The sequence below is a fragment of the Heterodontus francisci genome, chromosome 9 (assembly GCF_036365525.1).
Source record: "Heterodontus francisci isolate sHetFra1 chromosome 9, sHetFra1.hap1, whole genome shotgun sequence".
Taxonomy (NCBI): Eukaryota; Metazoa; Chordata; class Chondrichthyes; order Heterodontiformes; family Heterodontidae; genus Heterodontus; species Heterodontus francisci.
In genome coordinates, this window is record NC_090379.1 from 92369246 (window position 1) to 92387030 (window position 17785).

A 17785-nucleotide genomic window follows, 5' to 3' on the forward strand; every position below is an offset into this window, starting at 1 on the left:
TTCACCCATTGGGCTCAGGGGCAGAGCCACAATGGATTCTTTCTGGGGTTTTTTAAGCAGGTGATGGCAGGTTCCAAGGCCATGTGAGAACTGATGCCACAGCAAGAGATCCAGCAGCTTGAAGAATTTAAGAACTTAATTGCAGACATCAAATGTCACAGCATCTTTATCAATGAGACAAAGTGCTGGAGAAGGAAAGATAGTTGCAAGCACTTCTGTCTTTAATGTTAAAAAAAACCCCACCAAGTCTGGGCATAAGAAATTGGAATCAATAAACACAATTTAATTGATATGAGTGGTTATTTAAAGCACTCAAAGGGAAATTTATCTGACATTTAAGAGAAACAAAGTTTTAGAAACACAAAAAAATACAAAAACAGTCTAAGTGGTTTACTGTGTTGGACATTAGCAATGGGTTCTGGTCCATACCGCTGGCACAAGAGTGTCAATATAAATTTGCGTTTACGTTCCAGGGACAACAATACACCTAGACCTGTCTCCCCAGGGATTTCATAATAGTCCGCTGAAATTCCACCTTTCTCCAGAAGGTCGGAGTGAAAGTTAAGCCTAAAAAGGCACAGATATTGAAAGAAAAGGTTTCTTATTTGGGAATAGTGGTAACACAGGGAAAGCATGAGATTGAGCAAATGCGAGTACAGACAATCCTCAAACTCCCCCTACCACAAGATACTAAGGCTCTGAGATCATTTTTGGGCCTTGTTGGGTATCGCAGGAACCTTACTGATGGATTTGCCTTAAAGCCAGCCCCTTTGTATAATCTCCTGAAAAAGAACTACTATGTGTCTGGTGGACAATTTAATCTGCCAGGTATGTCAGGTTTTGACAGCAAAGGCCCTCAAGGGACCTTTTTTGTCAAAATCATTGGGGGGTGTACAAGGGAAGGAGCCAGCAATCAAACCAGCAATCCCCAAATTTTTGTTGATGTTTCCTCTACAGTGGAGGACGGGATTAGGCAGACAGGATGTGGAATACATGTACAGGAGGATGGAAGTCCCAGACTCAGGGACTTTCTTGTAAATGTTACTATTGGACAGTGGGTGTGTGTCGAATGCCTAAAAGGGACCCACCAGGGGGCCCCAAGTTCTTTGTATGGCAGTGCGATGATAAAGACTGTAAAAACGATCATACGTGTGAAACCACACAATGATAGGGTATAATGGCTCTATTGTGTTGGGTTAAATAAAAAAGGACAGTTCCTATTCCAGGTCGTGAGCATAAATGGGCTACAAGTTCCAATCACTACGGTGACCCCCACATCTGAATTACCGACGAGTAAGGTTACAACCCAGCAGCCACAAGTGACTGATCTCCCTTGCCCTGCCTTGACTGCAGGACCAGAAAATGGACTTGCGATAATAAAAACTAATAAAATTGTATATGATAATATACAACATGAGTTGGTACCGGTAATATTAATTATCTCAGATATCCAGCTACCTGACTGGTGCCCTGAGACGACCCGAGAGTTGTACAAGGTATTACTGCAATAATTGCTAAGACAGGAATTTGGTGATGAGGGAATAATAAAGGGAAAGAAATGTAAACGTAGTTTAGTGAATGACGCAGCCACAGTCTTTAACACGGGAACTTCAATTGTCAATACTATAGATTTGGAAAATGTGGACCAGAAGGTTAGAACTCTTAGTCAGCTAGTAAAGGATATTTTGAAAAAGGAACAAAAGGGACAGAGTGGTGTAGCTAAAGTAGGAAAGGATTTGATGAATACAGTGACAGGACTGGTGAGAGTACCAGAAGGTCATGCTCATACTATTAATGATATAATAGAAAAGGTAAAGGAGGTCCACGATATTTCAAATAATGAAAATGTTTGTAGTATATACAGTTCGTGAATGTTAGAACAAACGAAGGAAAATTTGAGGCAAGTTGATGAGGGACAGGTGCCAGTTTGGATAAATGTCACCCAGTTGGAGGACTTAGCTAGTCACACAAATGATAAAATTACCAGGTGCCAACTCAGAAGGTATGGAAAGGTCAAGAATGTGTAAATACAAGATCTATGAGTATTGGAGTTGTATTGGGAATACCTGTAATTCCAAGAGATAAGTTAGGGATGCAGTTATACAAAGTAGAAAATATAGGGGTGATAAGGGGAAAAGATTACATAAAACACTATGATATTTTACCCTATATTGTGGAAGTTGGAAAAGAGGTAGTTGGAACAACATTGTCTGAGCGTAGTCTGGAAAATCAGGTGGTCAAATGTCTTCATCCTATATATAAAAACAGCAGAGTCAAAATGTGGATTTAATGCCACTGTAAATTGCACCATAGAGACTAGGAAAGCATTGTCAGGGCGAACCCAAGTCGCCTATATGGGAAAGGGGAGATATTGTTTAACCACTACGGCAGAGGAGTACCAGTATGGACGTAACCGGACTTGTCCAGTGAGCAACAGTACGTTTTGTTTCAACCCACAAATACCAACCTGAGTAGGGAAGATGGATTTGGTAGACGTACATAAACGGAAGACAGAAATGATAACTGTGACAGAAAGTATTAAGGAGGATTTGACAAATTACCTCCGGGAATATGAATATACTATTCAGCCATTGCCCACGCGCTTGGGTAAAGAGAGGCAGCAGCTACAAGCCATTGCTGTAGTGTACTACAATCTGGAATAACAGTCGAAGAAGCTACAAGATGAGATTGATGAGATAAACGATTCTACCTGGTGGGAGGACTTATGGAACTGGGGGTCAAACGTGCAGATACACCCCTGTTTTAGAATTATCTCCCATGTCCTGATAGTGGTTTTGGGTATCATGGTGTTATATGTGACATACTTAATTTGGCAACTTAAGAAATTAATTAGACGATGTGAGACGATGTATGAACACAGGTTGGACAGCTACCTTAAAGGCAATCAGTGTTCGAACTTGCTCTATAAAAGATAGACAATTAGTTATGCCCCACAAGGGTAATTGTATAACCTATTCGTACATACTTAAAATGAGTTAATGAATGATCAATGTACTCTAAGAATGAAATTGTATTATGTTTGCACAATTGATTATGTATTAGTGATGTTTAAATTGTGCTTTCTTTAACATTACACTGCTTATGCTTTTGCTTTGAAATTGTAATTGTACAAATGTACTACCTAAGAGACGTGAGAGTGTGATCCCTTGGGCATAGCCCTGCAGGATCAAAGGGGGGACTGTAGACCCAGTAAAAACACATACAGTAAAAACACATACAGTAAAAACACATAAGAACTTAATTAAAACAAAGGTGCACAGCACACAGATAGCCGAGGAATTGTACATATAATTATAGAAAAAGTATTGAGGAGGATCCCAGAAACTGTCCTTGGACTTAGCAGATATAGGGAGTTGTCATGGACACCAGATATGATTAAACTCATAATAGACAATGGGAAACTGAAGTTTTGAACAGGTTCTCATTGAGCCAAATAAGGAATTATCATTATGCCATTATACCAGGCCCCGATGAGTAAGTAAGAGAGGAGGGTCTTGGAAACAAGATTTAACCCCTGACTGAAACTGAGGAAGGTACGAGAACTCCAAGGAAGAACACTCGAGAAGATACCCTGAGCCAGGGGCGGAGAGAACAGAAGAGCAGCCGCAAGTCCGAGACTGATCACCTCGTGTCTTGAAGGGTAGTTTACTGTACAAGTAGTGAGAACTTGTACTTGATGATTTAGTGTGTGAATAAAATATTGATATACCTTTCACCAATCTGATTCCGCAGATTCTTTAAGAGTGTGTTAGGCACAACATCTGTTTTCCAATCCCCTTGCAATAAAGGCTAACATGCCATTTGCCTTCCTGATAGCCTGCTGCACTTGCATGTTAACTTTGTGCGTTCCTTGTACAAGTACACTCAAATTGTCATGGGGAGCAAATTGTCATAGGGAGTGACAAGGTATTGGAGGTTTTGGCAGGCTTAAAAGTGGACAAATCTCTAGGTTTCGGACGATTTGTGTCCCAGGATGCTGTGGGAGGAGAGGGTGGAGATTGCAGGGGCTCTGACCCAAATTTTTAATTCCTCTCTGGCCACGGAGGAGGTGCCAGAGGACTGGAGAACAGCTAATGTGGTCCCACTATTTAAGAGAGGTTGTAGAGATAAGCCAGGGAACTACAGTCCAGTGAGTCTCACGTCAGTGGTAGGGAAACTATTGGAGAAAATTCTGAAGGAGAGAATCTATCTCCACTTGGAGAGGCAAAATTTGATTAGGAATAGTCAGCATGGCTTTGTCAGAGGGAGGTCATGCCTAACAAATTTGATTGAATTTTTTGAGCATGTGACCAGGTGTGTAGATGAGGGTAGTGCAGTTGATGTAGTTTACATGGATTTCAGCAAAGCCTTTGACAAGGTCCCACATGGGAGACTTATCAAGAAAGCAAATGCACATGGGATACAGGGTAACTTGATAAGGTGGATTCAAAATTGGCTTAGCTGTAGGAGACAGAGAGTGATGACAGACGGCTGTTTTAGTGACTGGAAGCCAGTGTCCAGTGGTGTGCCACAGGGATCTGTGCTGGGTCCCCTATTGTTTGTCATTTATATAAATGACATAGATGACTATGTGGGAGGTAGGATCAGTAAGTTCGCGGATGACACAAAGATTGGCCAACTGGTTAACAGTGAGGTGGAGTGTCTTGGGTTACAGGAAGATATAGACGGGATGGTCAAATGGGCAGAAAAGTGGCAGATGGAATTTAACCCTGAAAAGTGTGAGGTGATACACTTTGGAAGGAGTAATGTGACACGGAAGTATTCAATGAATGGCCTGACACTGGGAAGTTCCGAGGAACAAAGGGACCTGGGCGTGTTTGTCCATAAATCTCTGAAGGCAGAAGGGCAGGTTAATAGGGTGGTGAAAAAGGCATATGGGACACTTGCCTTTATCAATCGAGGCATAGATTACAAAAGCAGGGAGGTCATGTTGGAGTTGTACAGAACTTTCGTAAGGCCACAGCTGGAGTACTGTGTGCAATTCTGGTCGCCACATTATAGGAAGGATGTGATTGCACTGGAGGGGGTGCAGAGGTGATTCACCAGGATGTTGCCTGGGATGGAACATTTAAGCTATGAAGAGAGGTTGGATAGGCTTGGGTTGTTTTCGCTGCAGCAGAGAAGACTGAGGGGTGACCTGATCGAGGTGTACATGATTATGAGGGGCATGGACAGGGTGGATAGGGAGCAGCTATTCCCCTTAGTTGAAGGGTCAGTTACGAGGGGACACAAGTTTAAGGTGAGAGGCGGAAGGTTTAAGGGGGATTTGAGGAAGAACTTTTTTACCCAGAGGGTGGTGATGGTCTCGAATGCCCTGCCTGAGAGGGTGGTCGATGCGGGTTGCCTCACATCCTTTAAAAAGTACCTGGATGAGCACTTGGCACGTCATAACATTCAAGGCTATGGGCCAAGTGCTGGCAAATGGGATTAGGTAGACAGGTCATGTGTCTTTAATGCATCGGTGCAGACTCGATGGGCCGAAGGCCCTCTTCTACACTGTATTAATCTGTGATTCTGATTCTGTGATGTCTCTCTGAACATCAACACTTAGTAGTTTCACACCTTTTAAAAAATAATCTGCTTTTCTATTTTTACGACCAAAGTGAACAACTTCACACTTCCCTACATTATATTCCATTTGCCATCTTGTTGCCCACCCACTTAACCAGTCTATATCTCTTTGCAGCCTCTCTACATCCTCTCCGCAGCTTACCTTTCCACCGAGCTTTGTATCATCTGCAAACTTAGATACATTACTCTCTGTCTCTTCATCCAAGTCATTAATATAGCGTGTAAATAGCTGAGGCCCCAGCACTGATCCTTGCAGCACCCCACTATTCACTGCCTGCCAACATGAAAATGCCCCACTCTCTGCTTCCTGTCTATTAACCAATCCTCTATCCACGCGAATATATTACCCCCAACACCATGAGCCCTTATCTTGCCTATTAATCTTTTATGTGGCACCTTATCAAATGCCTTTTGAAAATCCAGGTATACTACATCTACTGGTTCCCCTTTTATCTACCCGACTAGTTATATCCTCAAAAAGCTCTAATAAATTTGTCAAATAGCATCTCTCTTTAGTAAAAAGATGCTGACTTGTTCTAATCATACTATGCTTTTCCAAGTGCAATGTTAAGATTTCTTTAATAATAGTTTCCAGCATCTTCCCAATGACTGATGTTAGGCTAACTGGCCTGTATTTTTTTATTTATTTATTTTATTTAGAGAAACAGCACTGAAACAGGCCCTTCGGCCCACCGAATCTGTGCCGACCAACAACCACCCATTTATACTAATCCTACATTAATCCCATATTTTCTACCACATCCCCACCATTCTCCGACCACCTACCTACACCAGGGGCAATTTACAATGGCCAATTTACCTATCAATCTGCAAGTCTTTTGGAGGTGGGAGGAAACCGGAGTATCCGGCGGAAACCCACGCAGACACAGGGAGAACTTGCAAACTCCACGCAGGCAGTACCCAGAACTGAACCTGGGTCGCTGGAGCTGTGAGGCTGCGGTGCTAACCACTGCGCCACTGTGCCGCCCTGACAAAAAGTCCCGAGTTGCCACCTCCTACTACTGTGCAGGTACCCCGCCAACCCCCAGCTACCCGAATAGCAAGTGGCAATTCGGCGGGGTACCCGTCGGTAGTCCTTCCGTGTAGTTCCCTGTTTTCTCTCTACCTCCTTTCCTGAAAAGTGGCGTAACATTTACCAACTTCCAATCTGACAGGACCATTCCCGAATCTAAGGAATTCTGGAAAATCATAGCTAGCACATCCACTATCTCTGCTGCTATCTCTTTTAGAACCCTAGGATGTAGGCCATCTGGTCCCGGAGACTTGTCAGATTTTAGTCCCTTGGGTTTCTCCAATACTTTTTCTCGGCTGATATTAATATCCTTAATTTTCTCATTCTTTTTAGCCCCTAGGTTACCATTAATTTCTGGTATGGAGTAGAAATAGGAAGATAGGCAGGATCAATGCATGGCTGAAGCATGGTGCAGGAGGGAGGGCTTCAGATACTTGAGTCATTGGAACCAGTTCTGGGGCAGGAGGCACCTATTCAAAAGGGACCTTCGCACCTCAACAGAACTGGGACCAATGTCCTTGTGGGAGGTTCACTAGTGTGGTTGGGGAGGGTTTAAACTAAACTGGCAGGGGGATGGGCACCAGCATATAGAAGCAGAAAAGAAGAATAAGGTGCATAATGTGAGGGTATTGGACAGTACTAGAGAAAGGAGTAGTTCCAATTAGATAGCAAGAGGATGAGAAGGGCTATGAGGAATGCAAAGACAGGATTCAAATGCATGTATGTAAATGTACAAAGTGAGGTGAATCAGGTTGGTGAGCTATAAGTACAAATAGCAGTATGGGAATATGATGTGACAATTATAGAAATGTGGCTTAGAAATGGTGAGGACTGGGCGCTTAATATACAAGGATATAAAGTATTCAGAAAATATAGAGAAGGTAAAAGGGAGGTGAGGTGGCAGTACTGATTAGGGAAGACATTGTAGTGTTGGAAAGAGGGGATGTCCTTGAGGGGGCAAGGACAGAATCCATTTGATTAGACTTGAGAAGCAAAAAGGGAATGATCACGCTATTGAGGGTATTCTATAGGCCTCCAAATAGTGAGAGAGAGATAGAAGAGCAAATCTGCAGCGACATTGCAGAGATGTGCAAGAACTATAGAATGGTGATATTGGGGGACTTCAATTACCCAAATATCAATTGGGATAATGCTGGAGTAAAGAGAAAGGAAGGTGGGGAGGGAGAATTTCTGGATTGGGTTCAGGAAAACTTCCTTGATTATTATGTCCTCCACTCAACTAGAAAGGAGGCATTGCTGGATCTGGTGTTGGGAAATGAGGTGGGCCAAGTGGACCAAGTGTCTGTCTGGGAGCACTTGGGGAAAAGTGATCATCGTATCATAAGGTTTAGACTAGTAATGCAGAAAAGCAAGGAACAAATTAAGGTAGAACAGCTAGATTGGAAGAGGGATCATTTCAATGCAATGAGAAAGGATCTAGCCAGGGTAAACTGGAACCAATGACTGACAGGAAAAACTGTAACAGAACAATGGGTTATCTTCAAGGAACAAATACTTCAGGTATAGGCTAGGTACATTCCAACAAGGGTGAAAAGTAGGGGAAACAAGAACTGGGCTCCTTGGATGACGAGGGAGATAGAGATTATAATAAAATATGAAAGAGGGTGTATGATGCATGTCAGGTGAATTCTTCGAGTGAGAACCAAGCCAAATGCAATAAGTTGAGGGGGGATGTGAAGAGGAAAATAAGACTGGCAAAGAGAGAATATGACAATAGAATGGCAGTCAACATAAAAGGGGACCCAAAAATCTTCTACCCAAGATTATGACAGGCTTAGATAAGTTAGACAAAGAAATCTGTTCCTATTAACAAATAGTACAAGGACTGGGGGACACAGATTGAAGGTTTTGGGCAAGAGATGCAGGGGAACGTGAGGAAGAACCTTTTTACGCAGCGAGTGGTAATGACCTGCAACTCACTGTCCATCAGGCCGGTGGATGCAGAGACAATGAATGATTTCAAAAGGAAAATAGTGTGGGCGCTTGAAGGAAATAAATTTGCAGGGCTCCAGGGATAGAGTGGGGGAGTGGGACTAACTGGATTGCTCCATGGAGGGTTGGCATGGACCTGATGGGCCAAATGGCCTGTATCAACAATGCTGTAAATGACTCTATGATCTCATTGAATGGTGGAACAGGCTCGAAGGACTAAATAGCCTAATCCTGTTCTTATGGTATTCCCATATGCCTGCTGCCCTTGCCCTTGCCCTTGCCCTTTTACAAGTTACAAGTTGTGGGAAGTGTTATCAAAGAATTCTTGGCAATTTGCTGCAGTATATCTTATAGATGGTAAACGCTGCTGCCACATTGCACTGGTGGTGGAGGAAGTGAATGTTTAAGGTGGTGGGTGGGGTGCTAATCAAGTCCTAGATAGTGTTAAACTTCCTGAGTGTTGTTGAAGCTGCACTCATCCAAACAAGTGGAGAGTATTCCATCACAAGCCTGGCTTATAGGCAGCAGAAGAGTTTGGAGAGTCGGGAATTGAGTTACTCGGCACAGGATACCCAGTTTCTGGCCTGCTCTTTTAGCCTCAGTATTTATGTGGCTCATTCAGATAAGTTTTTGGTCAATGGTGACCCATCAGGATGTTGATGGTGGAGGATTTGACATTATAATTAATAGGAATGAGGCCCAAGGCCATATTTTGGGCCATCTCAGGCCTTCCATTTTCCATTGCCCCTTTATGCCAAAAATCCAGGTACCAACAAATTTATAACCCTTCGAATCTAAAATGCCCTCTCGATCAATAGAGAGGAATTTCCCTCATGGAGCAGTGCATTCAGTCACCAATTAGCTTTATGTATGTCTTTGCCTGTTATAACCATATCCACGTCTGTCTTTGCCTGTACATCCAGTGAAAGAGGCTGAATTTTCTGTCAATCTCCATGGCTACAAACAGTGGAGGACCAAAGAGACTTGGGGATCCATGTTACTGGATCATTTAAATGTCTCAGACAGGTACAAAAAATAATCCAAAAGGTTAATGGAATGCTGGTCTTTAAATCTAAGTCAGAAGTCATGCTGCAACTATACAAAGCCTTGGTTAGATCACACTTGGAGTACTGTGTTCAGTCTGGACATCACACCTTAGGAAGGATATATTCATCTTGGAGGGAGTGCAGCGTAGATTTACTAGAATGATATCTGGACTGCAAGGGAAAGCTATCAGGAGAGATGACACAAACTAGGGTTGTAGTCCCTCGAACTTAGAAGGTTAAAGGGTGATTTCATTGAAGTTGTCAAGATATTAAGGGGAACCGATAGGGTAAATAGAAATTATTTTCACTATGGAATCTATAACTGTAATATATTCGGTGGTACTAGCAGAGAAAATGGACACCAAGCATGGTCATTTCAAGGAAGTGTTTATTTACGTCATTACATCATCACGCCATTTTTCTTCCTGCTCCTTTTCAATGAACTGTATCTACAAATCAAGTTTAATAACTTGTTTACGAAGTCTTTCTGATCTCCTTACAGGTTTTGGTGTGGAGTCAGGTTTTGGACTGCTTGGCTTTGGTTCAATACTTAAAGAAGATCTTATTTGTTTCTCAGAAATTGGTACTTCAGACACTGAAGCCTCAACTGGTACAAACTCTGGCATGAGCTCGTGATCAAGCAGATTGTGCTCATGTTTTGGTTCAACCCTTGCTGGGATCATGCGATCGACATGAATGTTTCTTTTCCGTCAGTTTCAACCAAGTATCTTTTAGTTCCAAACACTTCTACTACATTTCCCACATCCCATTTGTTGATTTGTGAGGGGGATTCAAAGCACAAACATGCTCATTTTGTCTGAAACTGTATTCTCTCTTGTTTATGTCATACTGACATTTTTGACTGAACTGTTTGTGTTCAGTTTTAATAGTCAAGTTTGGTGGGACCAGTCGCAAATGCGTCCTTGACCTTCTCTTCATTAAAAACTCAGCAGATGTATACCCTGTAGTGGAGTGTGGGGTTGTTTTGTATTTCAGCAGGAAATTAGCCAACCACTGTTTCAAACTGAAATTTGAACACACCCATGTGGTACTTGTTTCTTGGGTGCTTCTTTAACTGTCCTAACAGATCTTTCAGCTGCTTTATTGGATGCTGTATGGTAAGGAGGAGTGAGGGTATGTTTGATACCATTTTGCTTCATGAAATTTTGGAATGGGGCAGAATGTAATTGAGGACCATTATCTGAGACAAGCTCATCTGGTAAACCATGCCAAGCAAAAGTAGACCATAACTCGTCTATTGTTCGTTCAGCATTGGCGTTTTGACCCATGTGCTTGACTTCAATCCACTTCAAGTGGCTATCGATGAGTACTAAGAAATTGTCCTTTTCCTTCTCACCTGAACTCTTTGAAATGGTCGAATCAGCGGTGACCACAATTACAAAGGTGTTTTAGGCAGCTTATTTCTACAGTTTTGACAGATAGTACGTTTGCCAACCAATGATCCTAGGTCGCTATCTAGACCAGGCCAATAAACAAAACCTCAAGCTATGGATTTCATACTGACTATTCCTGTGTGTTCAGTATGGAGTTCTGCCATAATCATATCTCAGAGAACTAGGTACTACCACTCTATGACCCCACTTCATGCAATCCCTGTTCACATGATAACTCATTGTGATCATTGTGGAATGGTTTCAGTTCCTCATTTGTACAATGGTCAAATTCTGTCCATCCATTCAATGTTTGTACATGGGTCGTTTTCTGAGTTTCAGCTGCAATTTCAGTTGCAATGATTGGAAAGTCATCATCTACTACTCCTATTGTGAAGATTCCACTTTCACAGCCTACTTCTGAATCTTCATGCAGTAAATGCAACAGTGCATCAGCGATTGCATTCCCTTTCGAACTGAGATATTCAATGTAGTCATACTGTGAGAGTAGTACAGCCCACCGCTGCATCCTTGACACTGTCATCATCGGTCCCAGAATAGCTATTAGGAGTTTATGATCTGTTACTAGCGTGAAGTTTCTACCCAACAGAAACTGGTGAAACTTTATGATTCTGAAGATGATTCCAAGTGTTTCCTTTTCTATCTGCAGGTAGTTGCATTTACTCTTGGTCACGATACATGCCTCAAATTCTATGGGCTTCTCTTGACCAAATAGTCATGACATGACTGACTACTGCTCCAACCTTATAGTTTGAAGCATCACATACAACCAAGAAGCTTGATCAGCTATTGAAGCGGAGAATTCATTCTCCCCCGCGGTAATCAGACGAGACAGAAGTTTCTTCCTTGACCGATTTATTCAAGCATATGCAGGGGAACACTAGCTCAGTCAGAGACCTCACCAACTGTTCCCCGATCGTTTACAGACATAGGTTTAAGTATACATTGAAATAAATTGCTAAAAATCTAATCACCAATCCAGTACAAACATTGTCTTATCAATATCCAATCATGGTGATCGGTTTACATCATTCCTTGCTAAAAATTACAATCCTTTAATCACTGATTGTGCACGTACATTGTGGTTATACAATTCTGAAAATAGACAGGACTTATCCTGTCAGGGGTTAACTTTTAGTACACGGTTTCCTGTAACTACGGTTAGTTCTTCGTTAATACAAATCAAATGTCTCCTATCTCCTGTTTTTTGGTTACTTATTTCCTATATACATACTAGACATTGTCTCATTGTCCTGTTTCTGCTGAATGAGCATTCTATAGCATCTCCTGTCTATAGCCCTTTGCCTTTCCATTGTACGTTTTTACTGTTAAGGACATTTGCTAATCGAGGTTCTGCATTCTTGTTTTTGTAGGAGTTACTTCATACGACCCATATGTTTTTGGCTGACGTCCCATGTTTCTTCTATAGACGAGACCCTTGCGTGTTTTTACCCAAGTCTCTCGTTCAACGTATACTAAACTTTTCAGTTCTCAGGTTCCCTTTCAGTTATTGAAGAGTTACTGGAACATTTTCAACAACAGCAATGAAGGCACAATTGGTGTGAAAGTGCACATCCGAATTAAGCCTGATGCAAAACCGGTATATTGCAAGGCTAGGCCAGTTCTTTATGCTCTCAAAACCCAGGTTGAAGAGGAATGAAAGAAGCTAGGGAGGAACTCTGCGCTATGAAAACTGATCACAGTGACTGGGCAAACCCAATTGTAGTAGTGCCCAAGTCAGACTAACCATAAGACTGTGCAGGGACTACAAAGTCACAATCAACCAGGCAATGAATGTATCCACTATCGACCTGTTAAGATTTGTATGCGGAGTTAGCACGATCCAATCTATTCACCAAGTTGGATTTGTCCCATGCTTAAGCACAGCTCAATGTGGATCAAGTCAGCTGTGTCTCACAATAAACTCACACATAGGGTTATGCTCCTACACAAAGTTGTCCTATGGTTTGAAGACTTCTCCAAATATTTTCCAAGCTACAATGGATAAGATTTTGCAAAGACTGCTGCATTGCTGCTGTAATCAGGATGATGTGTTGATTGTGACCACAACAGAGGAAGAGAATCTTCAAGTGTTGGATGAAGCGTTAAAAAGGCTCAATGATCACAAAGTAAAGTTGAAAAAGAGCAAGTATGCTATTGGTCAATCTGAGGTAGTGTACTGAAAATTCACCTGAAAATCAATGAAAAAGGACTACACCAAATGAAAGAGACAATAGAGGCACTCGTCAATGCCCCGAAGCCTAAAGATGTGCCTGAGCTTAGATCTTTTCTAGGCATGATCCAATACTACTCATGATTTCTGCCTGAGCTTGCAATGGTGTTAGCTCCATTACATGAGATGTTGAAGAAAGATGTGAAATGGGAATTGTCTAAAGCACAACAAGATGCTTATGATGCATGTAAGAGAAGCTTGACCAGTGATGCACCATTCATTCATTCCGCCATAAATCATGACCTGAAGCTAGGATGAGACACTTCAAAGTATGGAGTTGGAGCAGTGATCACTCATGTCATAGATGATGGTCAAGAGAAACCTATATCACTTTTGTCATGCACCCTGACCAAGAATGAAAGCAACTGCATGCAGATAGAAAAGAAAGCGCTTTTAAATCAAAAAGTTTCATCAGTTTTTGTTGGGTAGAAATTTCACGCTAGTAACAGATCATAAACCCCTAACAGCTATTCTGGAACCAAAATCTGCAATACGATAATGGCAGTGTCAAGGATGCAGCAGTGGGATTTACTCCTCTCACAATATGACTACATCTTCAAATATCACAGTTCAAAAGAGAATGCTATCACTGATGAACTGTCGTCTTGCTGAAAGAAAATTCAGAAGTAGGCTCTGAAAGTGGAATCTTCACAATAAGAGTAGGTGATGATGATTTTACAATCATTGCAACTGAAATTGCAGCTGAAACTCAGAAAGACTCAGTATTGAAAAGAATCTACAAGCAGACATTGAATGGATGGACAGAATTTGACCATTTTACAGATGAGGAATTGAAACTGTTCCACAATCATCCAATGAGTTATCATGTGAACAGTGGCTGCAATAAGTGGGGTCATAGTACCTAGTTCTCTGAGAGATAGGATTATGGCAAAACTCCAGACTGAACAGCTAGGAATAGTCAGTGTGAAATCCATAGCTTGAGGTTTTGTTTATTGGCCTGGCCTAGACAGTGACCTAGAATAATTGGTTATCAAATGTACTATCTGCCAAAATTGTGGGAATAGGCCACCTAAAACTCCTTTGCAATCATAGTGATGGTCCACTCGACCATTTCAAAGCATTCATGTAGACTTTTGTGAGAAAGAAACAAGATCTTCTTTCTCTAAGTTCTAAACTGTTGCAGAAAATCCAGATTGTGCCCTATTGTTGAACAAATTCTCCGGACTCAGATGTTGAGAATCAAACCCTTTATTGCATGATATCATGGGGGATAACACCTTACCTAAATGCGGTTCAGTGCTACTCCCAAAGAGCTACAGATCGCCGTGGATTTATATAGTATAAAAGAGGCAGAGCTAACAGTTTCACAATTAGATAAACACCCACAAGACTGCCTACGTAACGGTGCACCATGCAGGGTCAGACATAAAACCGCAAGATAACCACAGGACTGCCTACGTGACTATACACCATGCACAGTCCGAGGTCAGCAAAACATCAGTTTCAACAATAACAAGCTAGTTCCTTAATTCAATGCCCACTCCGGACACCACATCTGGCCATAATGTCTGATTGTGGTTAGCTGCTCTGTCTACAATTTATGACCGTTGGTTGTGGTTAGGTTAGCTGTGTCCTGCTTTTCTGCTTCTACAAAGTTAAGTAATAATTAGCAAAGCTAAGAAAATTTCTCCAACAATCCCTCCTTTTATCATACCATGATAACACAATATCATCGTATGTGGAGGGGAGAGGTATTTAAAGTAGTCATTGAAGCATAATATCTTTTTCTGCCATCGCGCTGTAGCAGCCACAAGGCCAAGTTAGCAATACATGATTGATTAATCTCAGCTTAAATGTCCCCATAATATTCTGTTCTTAAAATTCTAAAATTCCGTTCTGACAGTCCCCTCTTGACTCTTCTACAACCCTTTTAAGAATCCTTCCCTTGATCCCACCTAGGTGCCTTTAATGGTCTCTATTTGTCTAGAAACAGCCTTCAACACCCGGAGGGGTCGCACTCAATACGTCGCCTGCTTATATCACAAGGGGGCAGCGGGAATTTTGTAAAGGCATAAGTTTTGCAGGGGCTTCAAATACTTTCTTACAACATAAAAGGTGGTACACTTGTACAATTACAAATTCATTTAAACATCACTGTTACATTATCGATTGTATAAACATAATACAATTTCATAAAGTACATTGATCATTCATTTCCTCACTTTAAGTATATATGAAAAGGTTATACAATTACCCTTTTTATGGCATAACTAATTGTCCCTCCTTTTACAGAGCAAGTTCAAACACTAATTGCTTTTCGGGTAGCTGTCCAACCTGTGTTCATACATCCTCTTGCATTGCCTAATTAATTTCTTAAGTTGCCAAATTAAGTATGTCACATCTAACACCATGATACCCAAAACCACTATCAGGACATGGGAGATAATTCTAAACCAGGGGTGTATCTGCACGTCTGACCCCAGTTCCAGAAGTCCTCCTGCCAGGTAGAATCATTTATCTTGTCAATCTCATCTTGTCGCATCTTCGACTTTTGTTCCAGCTTGCAATGGCTTCCAGCTGCTGTCTCTCTTTACCCAAGCATGTGAGCAATGGCTGAATAGTATATTCATATTCTCGGAGGTAATTTGTCAAATCCTCCTTAATACTTTCTGTCACAGTTATCGTTTCTGTCTTTTGCTCATGTATCTGTACCAACTCCATCTTCCCTACTCGGGTTGGTAATTGTGGGTTGAACCAAAATGTACTGTTGCTCACCGGACAAGTCCGTTCATGTCCATACTGGTCCTCCTTCGCTGTGGTGGTGAAGCAATATCTCCCCTTTCCCATATAGGCCACATGGGTTAGTCCTGACAATGCTTTCCTAGTTTCCATGGTGCAATTTACAGTGGTATTAAATCCACATTTTGATTCTGCCAATTTATATATATGACGAGGACATATGATCACCTGGTTTTCCAGACTACACTCAGACAATGGACAATGTTGTTCCAATTACCTCTTTTCCAATTTCCACAACATATGGTAAAATATCATTGTATTTTATGTAATCTTTTCCCCTTATCACCCCTATATTTTCTACTTCATGTAATTGTATCCCTAACTTATCTCTCAGAATTACAGGTATTCCCAACACAACTCCAATACACATAGATCCTGTATTTACACATTCCTGACCTTTCCATACCTTAAGTTTTCTGAGTTGGCACCTGATAATTTTATCATTTGTGTGACTAGCTAAGTCCTCCAACTGGGTGTAATTGATCCAAACTGGTACCTGTCCTGCATCAATTTGCCTCCAATTTTCCTTTGTTTGTTCTAACATCCACGGACCATATGTACTACAAAAACTTTCATTATTTGAAATGTCGTGGACCTCCTTTACCTTTTCTATGATATCATTAATAGTATGAGCATGACCTTCCCGTACTCTCACCAGTCCTGTCACCGTTTTTGACAGATCCTGTCCTACTTCAGCTGCACCACTTCTGCGCCTTTATTATTTTCTCATTACCAAATTCCTGTCTCAACAATTGTTACAGTAATACCTTGTACAACTCTCGGGTCTTCTCAGGGCACCAGTCAGGTAGCTGGATATCTGAGAAAATCAATATTACCGGTACCAACTCAAGCTTTACATTATCATATACAATTTTATTAGGTTTTATTATTTTCTAGTCCTGTAGTCAAGACCGGGCAAGGGAGACCAGTCACTTGTGGCTGTTGGGTCGTAACCTTACTCGTCGGTAATTCGGATGTGGGGTTAACCATGGGGGTTGGTGCTTCTTGTCTGTTTAATCTCATAACCAGAAATAGGAACTGTCCTTTTTTTTTAGAGCTTTAATATCTCGCGCTAGGGGGAGTTTGAGGATTGTCTGCACTAACTTTTGCTCTGTCTCATGCTTTCCCTGTGTTATTACTATTCCCAAATAAGAAACCTTTTCCTTCATTATCGGTGCCATTTTCAGCTTAACTTTCACTCTAACCTTCTGAAGGAAGGTGGAATATCGATGGATTATTATAAAATCCCTGGGAGAGACACGTCCAGATGTACTGTTGTCCCTTGAACGTAAATGCAAATTTATTTTGACACTCTTGTGCCAACTGTATGGACCAGAACCCATTGCTAATGTCCAACACAGTAAACCACTGATTTGTTATTTTCTAAAACTTTGATTGTCCTCTTAAATATCAGATAAATTTCCCTTTGAGTGCTTTAAAATAACCGCTCATATCAATTAAATTTTGTTTATTGATTCCAATTTCTTATGCCCAGACTTGGTTGTACTTTTTGTACGTTAAGGACAGAAGTGTTTGCAACTATCTTTCCTTCTCAAGCATTTGTCTCATTGATAAAGATGCTATGATATTTGATGTCTGCAATTCAGTTTTAAATTCTCAAAGCTGCTGGATCTCTTGTTGTGGCATCAGTTCTCATGTGGCCTTGGAACCTGCCGTCACCTGCTTAAAAAGAATCCATTGTGGCTCTGCCCCTGAGCCCAATGGGTTAATTTGTCCAATTCTATCTGTCTATTAG